The 15,177-nt window shown below is 43.9% G+C and overlaps 1 long non-coding RNA gene across 2 annotated transcripts in view; it reads right to left on the bottom strand.

Annotated features, from left to right (window-relative positions):
- Positions 1-15,177, bottom strand: part of LOC137664578 (uncharacterized) — a 196,697-nt gene that overhangs the window by 179,011 nt on the left and 2,509 nt on the right. For both annotated transcript variants that reach the window (XR_011048354.1, XR_011048355.1), the window contains exons 2-3: positions 12,246-12,449; positions 6,005-6,050 (exon numbers count right to left, since the gene is read on the bottom strand). This is a non-coding gene — a long non-coding RNA (uncharacterized lncRNA). The remainder of the gene's footprint in view (positions 1-6,004; positions 6,051-12,245; positions 12,450-15,177) is intronic.

Raw genomic sequence — 15,177 nt, 5'->3', positions numbered from 1 at the left:
TTTTGTTTCTGAAATAACAGAGCTGTCCATTCGCAACTGCACTAGCCCTCACTAGAGGCATCTGTACAAGTGGACACATCTCGTCGACCTTAGACACCTCATTTGCACAGGGAAACACGTGGGTTGAAGGCAATTCCTGAACATACATCTAAAATGACAGAAGCATCTTCTTTCATGCTTATGAACAGATCTTTCAGAAGTGACTACCTATTTCGGGTTCTTTAATTTCTCCATTTTCCCTCTCTGGATAAATATTTAAGCAGCTTGATTTCAAGGCACTCCATTATCACTAATATTAGTTCTCCTCATGATGGAATTGCAGCACTTGGCATTTCAGGAAAATCTTGACTATCAAATACAAAGAGACTCAATTCTCTGTGAGCTAACGATGCTCTAGAGAAAAATCAGTAATTGTCAAAATTTTAAGCAGGTTTAACCTACCTGGCTCACATGCCAGAAAACACCTAGTGCAAGTTGCATAACTAAATACTTTCCATTGCAAGGGAATAAGCTGATCTTTTTAAAAGGCCTCTTTCATACTCATCACAAAGGAAAACAAACAGAGAAGCAGCCTGTGACACGCCACAGTCCGTGCCTTTGCCACTGTTCATAAAAACTATCCATTTTACACCTGAGGCACTGCCTGGCTGAACATTAAAAAGTTAGTGATGGAACAGTACAAACCAGACTTTTCTAAACGCTGCTATCTCTTAATTTCTTATTTGTCTTCAACAAAATGACGTGTTGCACGGCTCCCCTTTAATGTCTGTGCACTGAGTTATTAAATAAATGACTGTGTGCAATGGCAGTGGCCCATGACACGCAGCTATTTCATACTCACAATGCAAATTCAGCTGGATGGATGAAGCTGTCACACTGCATCCTCGGTACGATATTTGTTAGCCTCATTTTGCTGCTGTCACGGGCTATAGATGTTACTCTGGCCTACTCTCATGCCAAGCAACAGTTCAGAAGTCACTGCTGGAAAAACTAAGTGGGGAAAGCAGCACAGAAAATTTTCTGCTTCTCAATATGGCTTTCACAAGAAAACAGAAAGAGAATTTCTATTACAATGGAGAGAAAAGGCAGGTTTAGAAACACACAAACATGTTCAAGAAACTCAAGTGTCTCACACTAGATTTTGAGGCTGAATTTCAACATGCTTTTGTGATTCTGTGACGGAGTTCTGAACATCACCTGCTCCAGTGCATCTCCGATACACGTGGATAGTGGATATAATGAGTGTATGAAGGATACAGGGAATGAATAATTACCCTCTAACTGACATCAAGAACAAAGATAAGTGAAGCCAAACAGAGGCTCATGTGGCTGAGCACCTCCACGATGCCACCACCAAACAGGCCCCGCTCTAGCACCCAGAAGTACTGACAACCATCTGCTCTTCACATTGTCAGACTCTGGGCTCTCCCCAGCAGCACTATTAATCACAGCAGTGCTTTTTGAGGCAGGTACTTGCATACTCCAAACAGCTGCGACACAACCAAAGCCACTTACGGAATGCTATCAGAAGCTGGCAGCTTTTAGACAGGATAAAAACATGGACAGGACTTGAATGTCTCTTAGAGAAGCCAGCATTAGTCATTGTATTTCTCCTGAATTCAATCCTCACCAAAGGTAACCGCTTTTACGCGTTCACCTTCCCGCAATGTTACCCAGTAAGCAGCGCCCTAACGATCTACATGCAGACACACACAACCACACCACCACGTACACACATACGCACACGCATATACAGATTATAAAAGCCAAAATAACTTTGGCACAACACAAAGAGGTGGTTGTCAACAAAAACAGATGGTCAAAGAATTGGGCAAACACTCAGAGTTCCCGAAATGAAGCTTTTGCTTTCATTCTAAACGCCACACTTTCTTAACCAGCTCCAGACAAGAGGATACACGAAGCCAGTCAAAAGCTAGCTTCCTGCCAGGCTTCTCTGTTTTCATGACAAAATTAAGAGTCCACAGATGGAATAACTCAAAGCTAATTTTTACACAGGTTGGTTTCCCCTCTCTCCCTCCTCCCCATGATTCCAAACAACAAGAATAACATATTGTAGGAAATTAAAGCAACAACTCCAAGGCGGGGGGGGAGTGAAGTTGCAGTGTGAGGTCATTTTGTTGCTATGACTTCAGTATGAAGAGAGCTCTATTTAAATCAAGAAATTATTTCTCTCTCACTGTGACCCAGGAACACTGTTTTAGCTACAAGTCTGACAATATTAGGCTCCGACATTCCAAGTTCTTGTTCTTATTTCCTCCCATAGACCGGAGGCAACTATCTTACTCTTGCTCTGGCTTGCAATCCAACTCCCACCAACCTAAAACCACCCAAGCTTTCTCCCAGTCCTCTTATTCTTCCTGTTCCTTCCCCGCTCCCACACTCCCAACCTTCCACTGAATCAGAGCCCAGTGGAAAGCAGACAAGGTAAAATCCTGTTGACCAGAAGACGCCTAGCTTGTGGCACAGTAAATCACAAGTACTTGACTTAGAAGTGCTGACACCCCTCTGAAACTGTTGATATAGGGAGCAGAATTCAAAGAAAGAAAACAAATACAGATTAAGAAGCAACAATAGTTAGCAAACAATGTGTTCATCTTTACATAAAAAAGTAAAGTTCAGAAAGACCCAAGCAAGAGGCATTCAAATACGGGGACTGGATTAAGAGCTAACATCTCAAAGCTGTCATTTGCCAGCCATCACTGCCCTGTCATGTTTTACTTAGAAGAAAAGAACTGGGGTAGACTGGATATAAAAACTTGTGTAGGACAAGGTAAAAACATGGTTTTGTTGGGACATCAAAAAAAAGAAACATTTTTAAAGGATGTGTAAAAACACCCAACGCTTTGAGAGGAAACAGAATGTCATTGGCCAGTTTACTATTATCAGTTTCCTGATGGTGGATTTGGTATAAATCCACTATTGTTTACAGAAGCTCTGCCCAAATGTCTGTTTTCACATAATAGAGTAATACTTAGTCCAGTACTAATGCTGAAATAAACCCGCTCACAGGACTAGCAGCTGCCATTAATTCTGGCAGAAGTAATAAGTTATTTGGAACTGCTTAATACCAGTGTTTAAGGCAACTGAAGAATCAGTCTATCAGGAGACTTCACCACCTTCCCTCCTGTCTTCCGTCAACATCGAGTACGTAGTGTGGGATGCAGCAATAGATTTCCACTTGCCTGTTATAAGGAACTAAGCCATGCTACGGTTTGAAACAACCATCCTGTGACAGCAGGCTCTGTGCGTTTAACAAGGCTAAGCAGAGGCACTAAGACAGCAAGAGGTTTTGCCTTGGAGGGGTGGGGGGGACACTTCCTTTATCAAGATCCTCCTGGCTCTCAACATTGGATTCATCCCCTTTTTTGTTGATCTTATTTTCAGAAGTGAAATTCCAGCTAGCACGTCCAAACCCCAGTGCAATTTTTAAAATATTTTTTAAAGCACACACCTTCCGTGCATATAGCTGCTAGTTGAGCCTTACGCAGTATTACACTATTGCAATAAAATCTTTATTTTTACTTTTTTAAATATATACAAAAAGTAGTAAGCTAAATTACAACTTAAGCACACAAACTGCTGACTAAGTTCCAATATGCTCATTTTGCCTGACGTGAAATGCAACAGTCAAGAAATAGAACTACTGCTCTGCGAGACCTAGCCAAACTAACCCCCCATGCCTAGATTTCTTCAACCTCAGAGCACTACTTCAAAAAACCAGGATCACCATTCCTCTCCAAGGACTCCAATGATCTAGTCTCTTCCCCAGTTTTTCCCCCAGTAGAACATGCAAACCCTTCTGGACGCCCCGCTCCCAGGGCAAACAGCAGTTCTGTTTTTCTGGTGCGTTAGGGAGTTCTCACACACCACCTCCCTAGGGCACATCCACAGGGCAAGGCTAGGCTCACCACACACGTACAGTAACTACACCGCCAAGTATGGATTTTCTCTGCGCAGAGCACCCCTTACGTAACCCAGCTAAGTGCTCATTAGCCACAGTGAACGCTGCAAATGGCCGGGGTGAGCTGACTGAAAGACTGACCTTTCTGAATATCATGCCTCCAAAATAAACTGCACCATCTACAGTGTTTGATGTCCTGGTTAATTGGAACCTCTTTTCCTACATTTCGTCAAATGCAGTAAATGTCACTGCAATTTTAAGTGACAAGAACTTGGAAGACACATTTAATTTCCCAGTGGCGTGCAACAAACTAAGGCACTGTTTGCACTGTGCTTGTTAGAGCTGATCTCAGAGGTCCAACACGCAACAAGACTTCGAGGAATGTTCATTTACACAGGAGCTCCTGCCCTTTGACCTCAGCAGTAGTTTAATTTATGATGATGCATAATGGGGCGATCACAAAGTTAGCTACATAGAGCTATGAAGAGAAACACAGTGAGCTGGAAACTCATGACCAACAGCAGACTCTGCTCCACTCTGGCTGCTTTACCTCACCAAAGGGTCCACGTGAAATCTAAGGACAGGCCAGGTCAAAACCTTCAGGCCAATGCGAAGCTGCATCTCCCTGCGAGATGTACAGAAACCAGCATGCACTCAGGCTTGTGCGTATTCACATACAGCTCATAGTTTTGACCCTCACCTTTTCTTCCCAATCTAAGTAACTTTCAGATGCAGAAGGGTTGAATACTCTCCTGCAGAAAAATAACTTCAGATCTGGACATGGATCAGGATCTTAATTCCTACCCTCAATCTCACTTTTTGGGCCTTTAGGAAATCCTAGAGCTTCTGAAGTATTTTTCCATATTAAAAATGTCTTGTACTAAAAATTCTCTTTTCTGTCTTGGACTAAGAGCTCATCTCCTTCCACACACGCTAGACTTAGCACAGTCCAGTAAACTGCAATAGTAATTAAAAAACATTCAAAGGAAAACACATCTCAGCACAGATGATGACATTTAGGCAACCAAGTTTTTGCTACTTCATTAGTAGCACTGTTACTTCTGCACAACCTTAGCCAGTGTCCTCTTTAGCTCTCCATAATTTAACACACATCCTCACTTTCAGTAGAGTTATTTACATAAGCATACACTCACTCAAACACCAAAATAAGTTTTGGCATTAGCTGATTGCTCTTAGCCATGTCTTAAACCCCCGTATACCTTTCTAGCATAGAGATCTTCAGCTAAAAAAAAATCCCAAATGTCCCCAGGAAGACTAAACGGATTTAAGTGAGCTTTACCACGAGCACCTTTTCACAGTCTCAGAGACAGAAAATATGACTCCACATCCATGACAAATGTCTCCTTCTTATTGGATTTAAGGCCTGTCATTTCAGGTACTATTTTCCTTTCTCTTGACTGCACGATTCAAAATCCTCACATGCTGTTCTGCTGTTTTGGCAGCACCCCGGGGGTGGGGGACACACAAGGTTTCACAGACAAAAGATAGATCAAGTCTTAACCCAGGTATATAAAACAGTCTCACACAGACATTAGAAAAATGATGAAAACTAACAATGGCAGCTGTATCCAGATCAACCCAGGACTACTCGTTGCTTTTCATCTTCGCGGACAGCCAGCAATTAACGCAGCCTTCTCCTCGTGGATTTCAAGGGTCTATCAGATCGGACAAAGAAGCATTCAGGCAAAAAGGAAATGCCAAGCCAGCACCCTCATGCTGTACGTTGCTTTCGAGGCTATCTCTCTTGCTGTATATTCATGCTTATTTCTGTTCTAGATTGTGTATAGTTAGTGGGATATTCTACATATAAACACCGCAACTGTTGCTTCAGCAAGCACTAGATCCTGAGCAACGGCAGTGCTCTACTGACTTGAAGGTCACCCACACCTTCACCTCTTTTGCAAAAATACACCCCTGTCAAGCAAAGCACAGCAGGACCCACTCTTCAGCAAGGCTAGAGACAGCGTAACAACGCCTTTGCAGACTAGCAGGAGACTCGCAATGCAGCCATAAAGAAGCAACAGTTAAGCACCTCGGGGAACAAGCTGTAGTACCACTTACCTAACTCTTCCAGCAGAAAGGTGACCAGTGTCAGATCACTGCAAAGCTGGGGACAAAGCCATAACCACAATATAAGAACCAAGTCTTGAATCAAGGCTGCCAGAGTCATTTAGGTAATGAGAACGTGACACATTTCATTCATGATTAGCTCTGATATCTTTATGAACTTTTGCATACTCAAGCAGTCATCCTCTAACTCAAACATCCCACTCTGTCTTACAGAGGCCACCCTGATTTACCACTGCCACTGGCCCAGGATCCATAAGGGTCATGGCAATAAACTCATCTGCCCTCCTTCTCCACAACCCCCACAGACCATAGCTTTCTCCGCTTGCTTTCAACAAGTCAGTAAAATTGAGCTAAGCCAGTAAGAAGCCGCGGATATATTTTGTAAGCATTCAGAGCTCTCTTTGTCCTACATCAGTTCTGCAGCAGCTTTTTTCAGAACATCTGCTGCAGCTCACACCAAGCAGACACCTAGCCCAGCACGCTGTGACAGAGGCCAGAAGCAGACACCTTGTGAAGGGTACAAGAACAAAGCAGGCACACGGGGACACTCATTCAGAACATGCTCCTGGTCCCTAACAACTTGCAGCCCTGGGACTTCTCGAGCTCAGGACGGCTTTTCTGTGTTTAACAACTCCCAGTGGGTCTCTGTTCCAGGCACTTGCCCAGAGTCCCCTCGTGTCTGACAAGCCATCGCTCGGTCAAACCCATCTGCAAACCTGCGCTTTGCTCCCTGGAGACCTCCGCGGCTGCCTCTCGCTGCTCAGCCACACCTTCCACCTCTAGCACATAAAGTCATCTGTATATATCAACGCAGACAGCTTGTCTAAGGCTCCTCTGCCATCGCAGCAAAGGTCCCTGTCCCCTCAATACATAAAAGGCAGACAGCAGGCATATGACAGAGAGACCGTCATTCTTAGGCACAGTTCTGTCATACTTTGGAACCCACGGTGGTGTGGGAAGATTCTGACAAAACATGAGTAAGGCAGCTACCCTGCACTGCTCCCAACTGCACCTTCTCACAGTAATCCTGAGCTCCTCGCCCAGGCTTCTGCCACCCTCACAGTGTTTAAGTTACATGGTGTGATTAAAGGCATCGCTGGGATTCCTTCTGACAAGGCCACCAGTTCTGTGCTCACAAAGGACACCAAATTACACTTAGACTGGTAAGGATCTGGGCTTGTGCCTTAGAAGAGCTGGAAATAAGTTTCCCCCTTTGCCGGTGGCCTACAGGTCATGAATTATTTAATTCATTTTCTATAACCCTTCTGTTAACCTCTCCTGCAGAGCCTCAGGTTCCTCAATTGGGAGCATCCCACAGGGAACCACTGGTAGTAGACATGAGTCTAAGCCAAAGTAGACACAACGTGATCAAGAGAAACAGCAGAGAGCTATTCCTTTCATTGCTGCATTTATGGTTCCATACAGAGCATAGAGAAGCCCGGGTTCCTGTCCCATTCCTGCTACCTGCTGTGAAGTGGGGAAAGCCCCTGCCCTAATCCAAGGGAGCCTGCAGCCCTCCGATGCTGTATGTCGTCTCCTGAAACAACAAGCTTATCCTATTCAGAAGAAGACTATCCCTTCCTCCTATCCTGCTCTGATCAGTCCTAAAAGTATTCCTGACAAACCTCCTTCCCGTTCCTATCCTCATAACTTCCTCCACCTCTCTTCATAGAGCAATTCTGTGTCTTAGGAACTGAATTCTTATAGGAGCTCTCTGGAGTCCAGCATCTTTATTGCTCTGCAAGAAGGTAAAAAGCAAAGAAAAAGGAGAGGGGGGAGGTACTTATAAATCCTCGCTGCAAGGTCAGCCACTAATACGCTATGAAACTGTTAACCAAGAAACTTAAATTTAACGTGTCCCTTGGGTGAGATCATGTACATTCCCTTATACTCCCTGTCTCCTTTCCCCATCTGTCCCTTCGTCTCTGCACTGACTCCTGACAGGACAGACCTACTGAGACACGTCTGACAGAGCCTGACCAACGAGGAATGCTATACAGGAATCTTTTTGATGGATTCTGTAACTCACAAAGAACTTTGCTGCGTAACAGCAATGTTGTTCAGACAAAATGGTATCTTAGAACACGGGAAGTATTTATCTCTCTGCATAAACTTGGCCCACACCTTCACTTTTCCCATGTTGACATTACATGCTGCTTTATTTCTACACTCTGACCACTCCTGCAATTGGAAGCACTGGGATCTCCACGAGGTGCAGTGCTCCTGCACTTTGCAGCCAGAGGTAGGGAACAAAAAAAGCCCTCTACATTTAATTCCCATTTCTCCACAGCCATCAATGAATTCTCCCATCCTTGAGCAGAGCAGATCCAGCAAGCAGTACCACTTAGAGGATGTACAACCTACTGAACCCAAACTTGAACACCTCACCCAACAGACACATTAAGAATTTAGTTACTCAAGGAAAACACATTTAATAGCTTCTTTTTTGACAAAGCTTCTGGAAGCCAGAGTACACTTAAATCAACATAAAGCATTAGATTAATCCATAATGTCCTGCAGATACGCACCACTACACCTCACTTTGGAAGCTGCAACTGTGTGTAATAGCCAGTTCTACAACAGTAGTTAGACACACTGAAACAAGAGCTAAATGCTCACTGTGAACTGCCACTTTTGTTTTCTTTAAACCACCTAGAGTCAGAGGGTTAATATGTACACTCTGCACATTTAAAAACTGTCTTGAATGTAAGATTGTGTGGCCTCTGTGCTGTCAGCTAGGATAATTTCTAAGTCATCCCCTGCTGTATGTTACACATAATTGAAAAAATGATTTTGGATAGATATTACAATGCTCCAGTGACATTTCTTTCACTTGACCAGCATTATCTGTAACAGCATCCATCTTCCTCAAGATTCAGTGCTGTAGCTATTGTCCTACCCAAACAAATTTCCACAGTGGTAGACAATTTGTCTTGCCTTTATTTTCTCCATCAAACATACCTCAGGCAAGGCCTGCTCACTGAAAAGCAACCCAACAAGAGCAAGAACACTGCAAAATCATCAAGAAGGCCTCACAGTTTGTTGCAGGGATGGCTGGAATCCCAGTGAACTGGCACCTCCTCACATGTCTAAACCAAAGCTGGAGAACAGACTTCAGTCAAACATCAGTCCTTGAGCGCAGTGCAGGGCTAACAAGATGAGTGACCTGCTTTATTACACATGAAATTAACTCCACTTTCCCCGGCCTAAACATTTATGACTGAAGATACAAAATAAAGTTACTCGCCAAGAGATACCAGAGGTGGTTAACCCAAGTCAAAGCCCTTGGGAGGAGACTCCCTGACATGCACCTACCAGACCTGTTCGGAGCAATACAAAAATCTTTGTGGGTCTGTATGACCAAGAGCAGCATCTGGGATTTGAAAATAAAGGAGAAAAATGTTTAGGGAACTTTTACTTCCACCTTGTCTAATGTGGTAACGGTCTAACACCACACCTCCCAAACAAGAGAGCTGTTTCATTGCCTTTCATTTGTAATCTCTCTCTCTGCTCAGACACCACATTCAGAGACATTAGTCAGAAAAATGCCCCTTTGCACTATCATGATCTACCCTGGCCTGAAGCACTTACGAACACAGTTAATCACCTGCTCAGAATTAGGCCAGTACCAGAGTCCTTTCTCTCACCACAACTGTGTTTTCCTTCCTCCTGTCACATTTTCCAGGACAGCTAAATGAACACCACGAGGCACATAAAGGTGGGACCCACACGCTTTACAGCCTTGCAGACTGCATTTCTGGCATGCTACAAGTTAAAGGCTCCTCTATCTTCCTATCTCTTAAAGCCTAATAAAAATTATTTACAGTCTCTCTGGGTTATCTGGTTTAAGCCTCTCCAGCTCAAGTATGACACTTCCTGGGACACTATTAGGTTTCTTACGGTGCTCTGACTAGCAATCACATCTGTACCTGACTGTCAGGGGACACTCTTGGCTGAGCTGGCCACCTTGGTCTGTTGCTGAGAGCTCTGAAATTTCTCAATTGAAACATTTGAAAGTTAATGAACCCTTCTAATACAAAGCTCCCACAGCTCAGGGGTTCTTTTATGAGCCCAACACATGGCGGATGCAGAGGAAAACCTCACTTCAGGCAGGTCTCTCTTTTTCAAAACACGCCAAGGCAGAGGCTGGACTCTCAGACACTGCACATGGCTGACGGTCAAGAGCAAAAGGCACGACCCGCAGAAGGTCTGGACGGCTCCGCCACATCATACTATACTCAAGGCCGCAGCAAGCGCCTGTAGGTATGCTACAGGCAAAGCTATTGCTTTAACACATGAACTAACAACAATCAAGAAAGAAAGGCACCTCACTGAAGAACTATCACACTACTAGAAAACAGGCCAGGCTAAGCAGGTTTGAAGGCACTTGTACCCAGGCTCAGGTTTACCAGAAAACTGTAAGCATATGAGAGAGCACAAGTAAGATTTTCCCCTTTCATTGTAATGAAGATCCCTCAATCGCCCCTGTGGAGGGTGTTTTTTTTCCACCTGTCATGGAGAGAAATACAACGCTGGCAATAAATCCCAGGCACTCACTGGATGTATACGTGGCTGTTTCAAACAGTAAATCACTCTTAACTCTCTGAAAACAGCCATCGAGTCGCAGCCATTGCCCAAATGCAAAACAAATATAACAAAAAAAACCCCTCGAGTCAGCTACAAAGAAATGTCATAGGAAAAAAAAGTAGTTTTTCAAAATCAACAATTTACTTGGCTCAATTTTTATTTGAACTTTGGTTCACGTTTCAGGGACACCTTTCTGTCTTGCAGAACTTGCACCTTTGAGCAGTGGGATCTAGAAATAGAGCCTGGCTACTGTACTCTTGCCGCAGTTCTACCCCGATGTACCACACAACCAGGAACTGTTTGTCCATCCATTTTTTAACCACCAGACCCATCGGTACTCCAGCACACAGTTTCAGTTACAGAGAACCACTAGATATTTTTACAGACATTTAAAAAGCTCTTCAGCAGAAGGCAAGAGCGGAAGAAGCACAAAGCAAACCCAATGCCTGCACCCTAGAAGCACAACCTTCTTCCTTGTTCTGCTCGTATTGGTTAACCGTTCCCCTCTCCAGCACTGCACACCTTGCCCAAGTGACACCACCGGGGATACCACTGCACTGATGGGATCAGACTGGTACATCCCCCCTCCCACACACACAAAGCGCAGGGCAGACTGGGCTGTCATTGCAGTGGAAGGGGAAGGGACTGGCTTTTGGTTGTGGGGTTTTCTTTTCCCCCCTCTTCTAAATTGCTAAGCCTGCAATTGGGGTTGAGAATGGGGAGGGGGAAGGGAAGAGAATCTGGTGAACAGCTGGAGCCCATCACTTTTCATTGCGGGTCTTGGAGAGATGTGGTTGACAGAGTGATGCACAGAGGCTGTCCCAGTTAATGACTTCACCATTCTCCATCATTATCCCCATCATTAGGAAATTAGGAGGACAGAAGGTATTTACTGTAAACCTGCCACCTCCCAAGGAGAGATAAATAGAAACTGATAAATGGGATCTTCTGGTGCTGTTCGTCTATTAACCTTCTGCTTCCCAGTTTAGGCATATGCGTGCTATCCTGCCATTAATATCCAGTAATTGGCGTAGCAGTGGGCAACACAACCCTACCTTCAGTGTAGGAACATCTCCTACGCTGCACGCAAGCGCACAACTACACTTACACCAAAGCTCTGCTAACCAGGCCAGCCAAGAGCTCCGGCGCAGCTGCGTACACTTCAGCTCTAAGGTCAGAATCACCAGTCAGACCTGGTGGGTCTTAAGATGAGGCACCAATTTGGTCACAGGAGGCTTAGGAGGAGAGATGCTGAAGCAAGTCCATACTCAGGCAGACCAGGATTTTCCCTGAACCAGTCCCACAACCACACAGAGAAAGCAGGCCCACTTGCAAGTAAGACAAAGAACTCTCTTAATCCGTTTCTTCCACCTGTAACATCACACCTCTGCTTAGGACAACCTCACTCTGCTGCTACTTTCCTCTGTATATTACTTGACATTACTAATTGCTTTTACTTACCCTACCTGTAGGCTTTTTCGTTTCCAATTCACCTGATGTGCAGGTAACTTTAAATCACAGACACCAGCTAAGATCACACCTGAATTTCTGATGATGAACAACTTAAGCCACATGCTTCCATTAACTCTGACACAAGTCTTAAGAGACTCCTGCATTATTATGGTAATTTTTAACAACATCTAACCTTTTCCAGAAGCTCAGGAAAACTGGCGGGCCTGTTCTTGCATGCACTCTCCTAGCAAGCAGGTCATCTGCTCTCTGTTGAATGGACGGCTCCAGTATCTTGAATGCAAGTATTTCTCTCTTCTAAGCTCTGGTAACATCTGCAGCTGCACACTCACATCCAGGTAACATTTTTCAGGGTCTTATAGTCAATAAGCCTTCCTCACTGGAATAAGAAAAACAGAACATTTGAAAACACTGTAGTTCTGGGGCTTGAAAGAAGTTAAATAGCTTGCTGCTTGAAATAACTCAGGTGAGACATTGCTAAGTCAGGACATGAGAGCAGGAACTAAAATCAGATGGTCTCCTGCATAAACTGCCATGGAATTCAAGGGGTGCACAGGCCTGACCCAAACAGCAGCTATATTGGGACAGCTATCATCCTCAACAACAAAACCAAAAATCCAACAAACCCCCAAAAAACTGACGGGGTCACAATCCCAGCTCAAGGAGCCTGGCATACTTTCAGTTGTCTGTATGGCATCACTGAAACAATTCAAAAGCCAAAGAACTTCTTCCTTATTTGCATATAACCTGGGCAAAAATCTACATGTCTAGTCTCAATCCATTTAAGCACAGAAAAAGAAATACTTTCTCATTTCAGATATTTAATGGACATACAAAAAAAGTGGCCAGGTGAAATACAGAGAAACCACTACCCTTATTGAAGAATACTGTGCAGAAACAGCCTGTATGCGAAGTCCCCTCAAGTGCTGCCATTGCAGGGAAGCTTCCTCTACTCAGAGTTCATACCTCCCAGCCTTAAGACATACAGGACCATACTTTGTTTATTTGGTGTTGGAAAGCATTTATTAATTTTTTTCCCCAGTAGACATGCCTTCAATGCAAACAGGCACAACAATTCTGCTTTGTTCCAGCCTTTCCCCTTTCATGCAAGGCAGAGTGAAGTTTTCGCATCAGCAGGAAAACCCACGCTACTGCTACACACTGTAAGACTTGCCACATCCATCAGATTTAAGACAATACTGCTAGAAAACTACACCAGTCTGAACCCAGTTCATGTGGGGGACCCTGAGCACAGTTACCTCCTCCTCACATCCCTATTGCCCCTCCCAAAACCAGCCTTGTGACTGGGATAAATCACCAACCTGAACAAGCCCTTGCCCAGCTCTCCGGTGTCTCACCCCACTGTGCCCACAGGACTGCAGAGCTCACAACTCCTCCTTAACGCAGCCTCACCACCTTTCACCACAGCCTAGAGATGCACGACCCCGCACAGATACACAGCGAGCACAGTGCCGCTGGCTGGCCTGCAGGTAGAAGTTGTGTTTGCTCCTTCTATACACGCTATCTTGTACACATTAATTCAGTGCAGGAGACTAATGACACTGTGGCTGCGATAGTGAGTTCTAACGGTAACGCAAGTATTAATTTCCATCTGTCTAAGCAACTGGCCATGTCCATCAATTACAGCAATAGCCAACTAACAGTTGCAGCTGCAAAATAAAAAAAAGCAGAATTAACATTTCAAGTTACTGTCATTCACCTGAATTTTTTACAGTTGTAATTAGCAAGCTGCAGAAGCTGTCAACAATCAACATTAGCCAATCTGTCTGCACCAGGAACCCAACTGCCTGCCAGAAATTGTCTTTGACAGGTTTTTTTTCTGCCCTCGCTTCCCCCCATTAAAATTTTTCCTTCAAACCTCCCTAACACTCTCGTCTTCTTTACCATCAGTCACTGGAATTGAATGTGTCAAAATAGAGAGAGACACAATGACTGACACTTAACTGATAGAGTCATAATTATTTCTGTTCTTCAAACCTTGGTACAAGAATGTGCTGCTGTCTCTTTCCCCGTGACTCTGCTTCCCTGTCAGTGCACAAACAATACTGCATGCCTTCACAAAATTTGACCCTCACCTAACCCTAAACATTTCTCACTTGGAGATAATCAGACATTAACAGAAACATTCCTGAGAGCTTACTCTTTGGTAAGCAGGTGCAACTGCTCCCCACTCTTTAGCTTAAGAGCTTGTTATACTCTTTAGGATACCCACCTGTTCCCTCTGCTTCAGGCAGCTGCTCCCCTGGGACTCTCTCTCAAGAACACCCAAATAACTAATATTTTAATTTCTTTTTTTTCTGTTACAGTACACCACACAAACAAGAAACAAACCAAAACCAACAAACAATCCCACCAAAACTAAAAAAAGCAAACATTTGCTCCTTTCAGTGTTAGCCAGAAATCCGCACTTTTTAAACACCTGAAAGCATGCAAAGCTTACTCTCTCAGAAAGAAACATCATAGGAGGAAATAAACATCTTGAACCAGTGCTGCTCTACTTTCACTACAAAGTTTTGTTGTTTGTTGGGCTTTTTGTGGGTTTGGGTTTTTTTTCCTTGTTGTTTTTGTTTGTTTTGTTTTTTTTCAATAAACCTCCCACATTTTAAAAACTATTCACCCTCCTTGAAGCCCAGTCGTGGCACAGACAAGATATACTTCCCTTTGCATTAGGAATTTATTTTTAACCCTTGCATTTGTAGTAGCAGACATCAAATTACATTACACATACTGTACCTAGACATGGACAGTTGTAAATGAGTCAGGATAGCTTGCTCTCACAGAACCATCACCTCATATAATTAACTATTAATTGAAGTCATTTTACATGGATGAGCTCTCCTGTCTGAGGTCATCTCAAACATCGTACCAAAGAGATCTCGGACTGTAGCACAGCAGTGGAAAACATTTAAAACAAAATACTGCTTTGAAAGGAAGCTACAACAGTCCACTGCACGCACCACTATCTGACCTCTATTTAATGTATTAATTAAAGTGCCAGTTAAGGACCAGAATAAAAAGATACAGCCACAGTAGAAAAATCACAACAGTTTTTACATCCACCAACACAAAGAGCCATGAACAAGTGC

Source organism: Nyctibius grandis, chromosome 6 (assembly GCF_013368605.1).
Source record: "Nyctibius grandis isolate bNycGra1 chromosome 6, bNycGra1.pri, whole genome shotgun sequence".
Taxonomy (NCBI): Eukaryota; Metazoa; Chordata; class Aves; order Nyctibiiformes; family Nyctibiidae; genus Nyctibius; species Nyctibius grandis.
The sequence above is the reverse complement of the archived record's forward strand: the minus strand, read 5'-3'. Positions and strand labels throughout refer to the sequence as shown.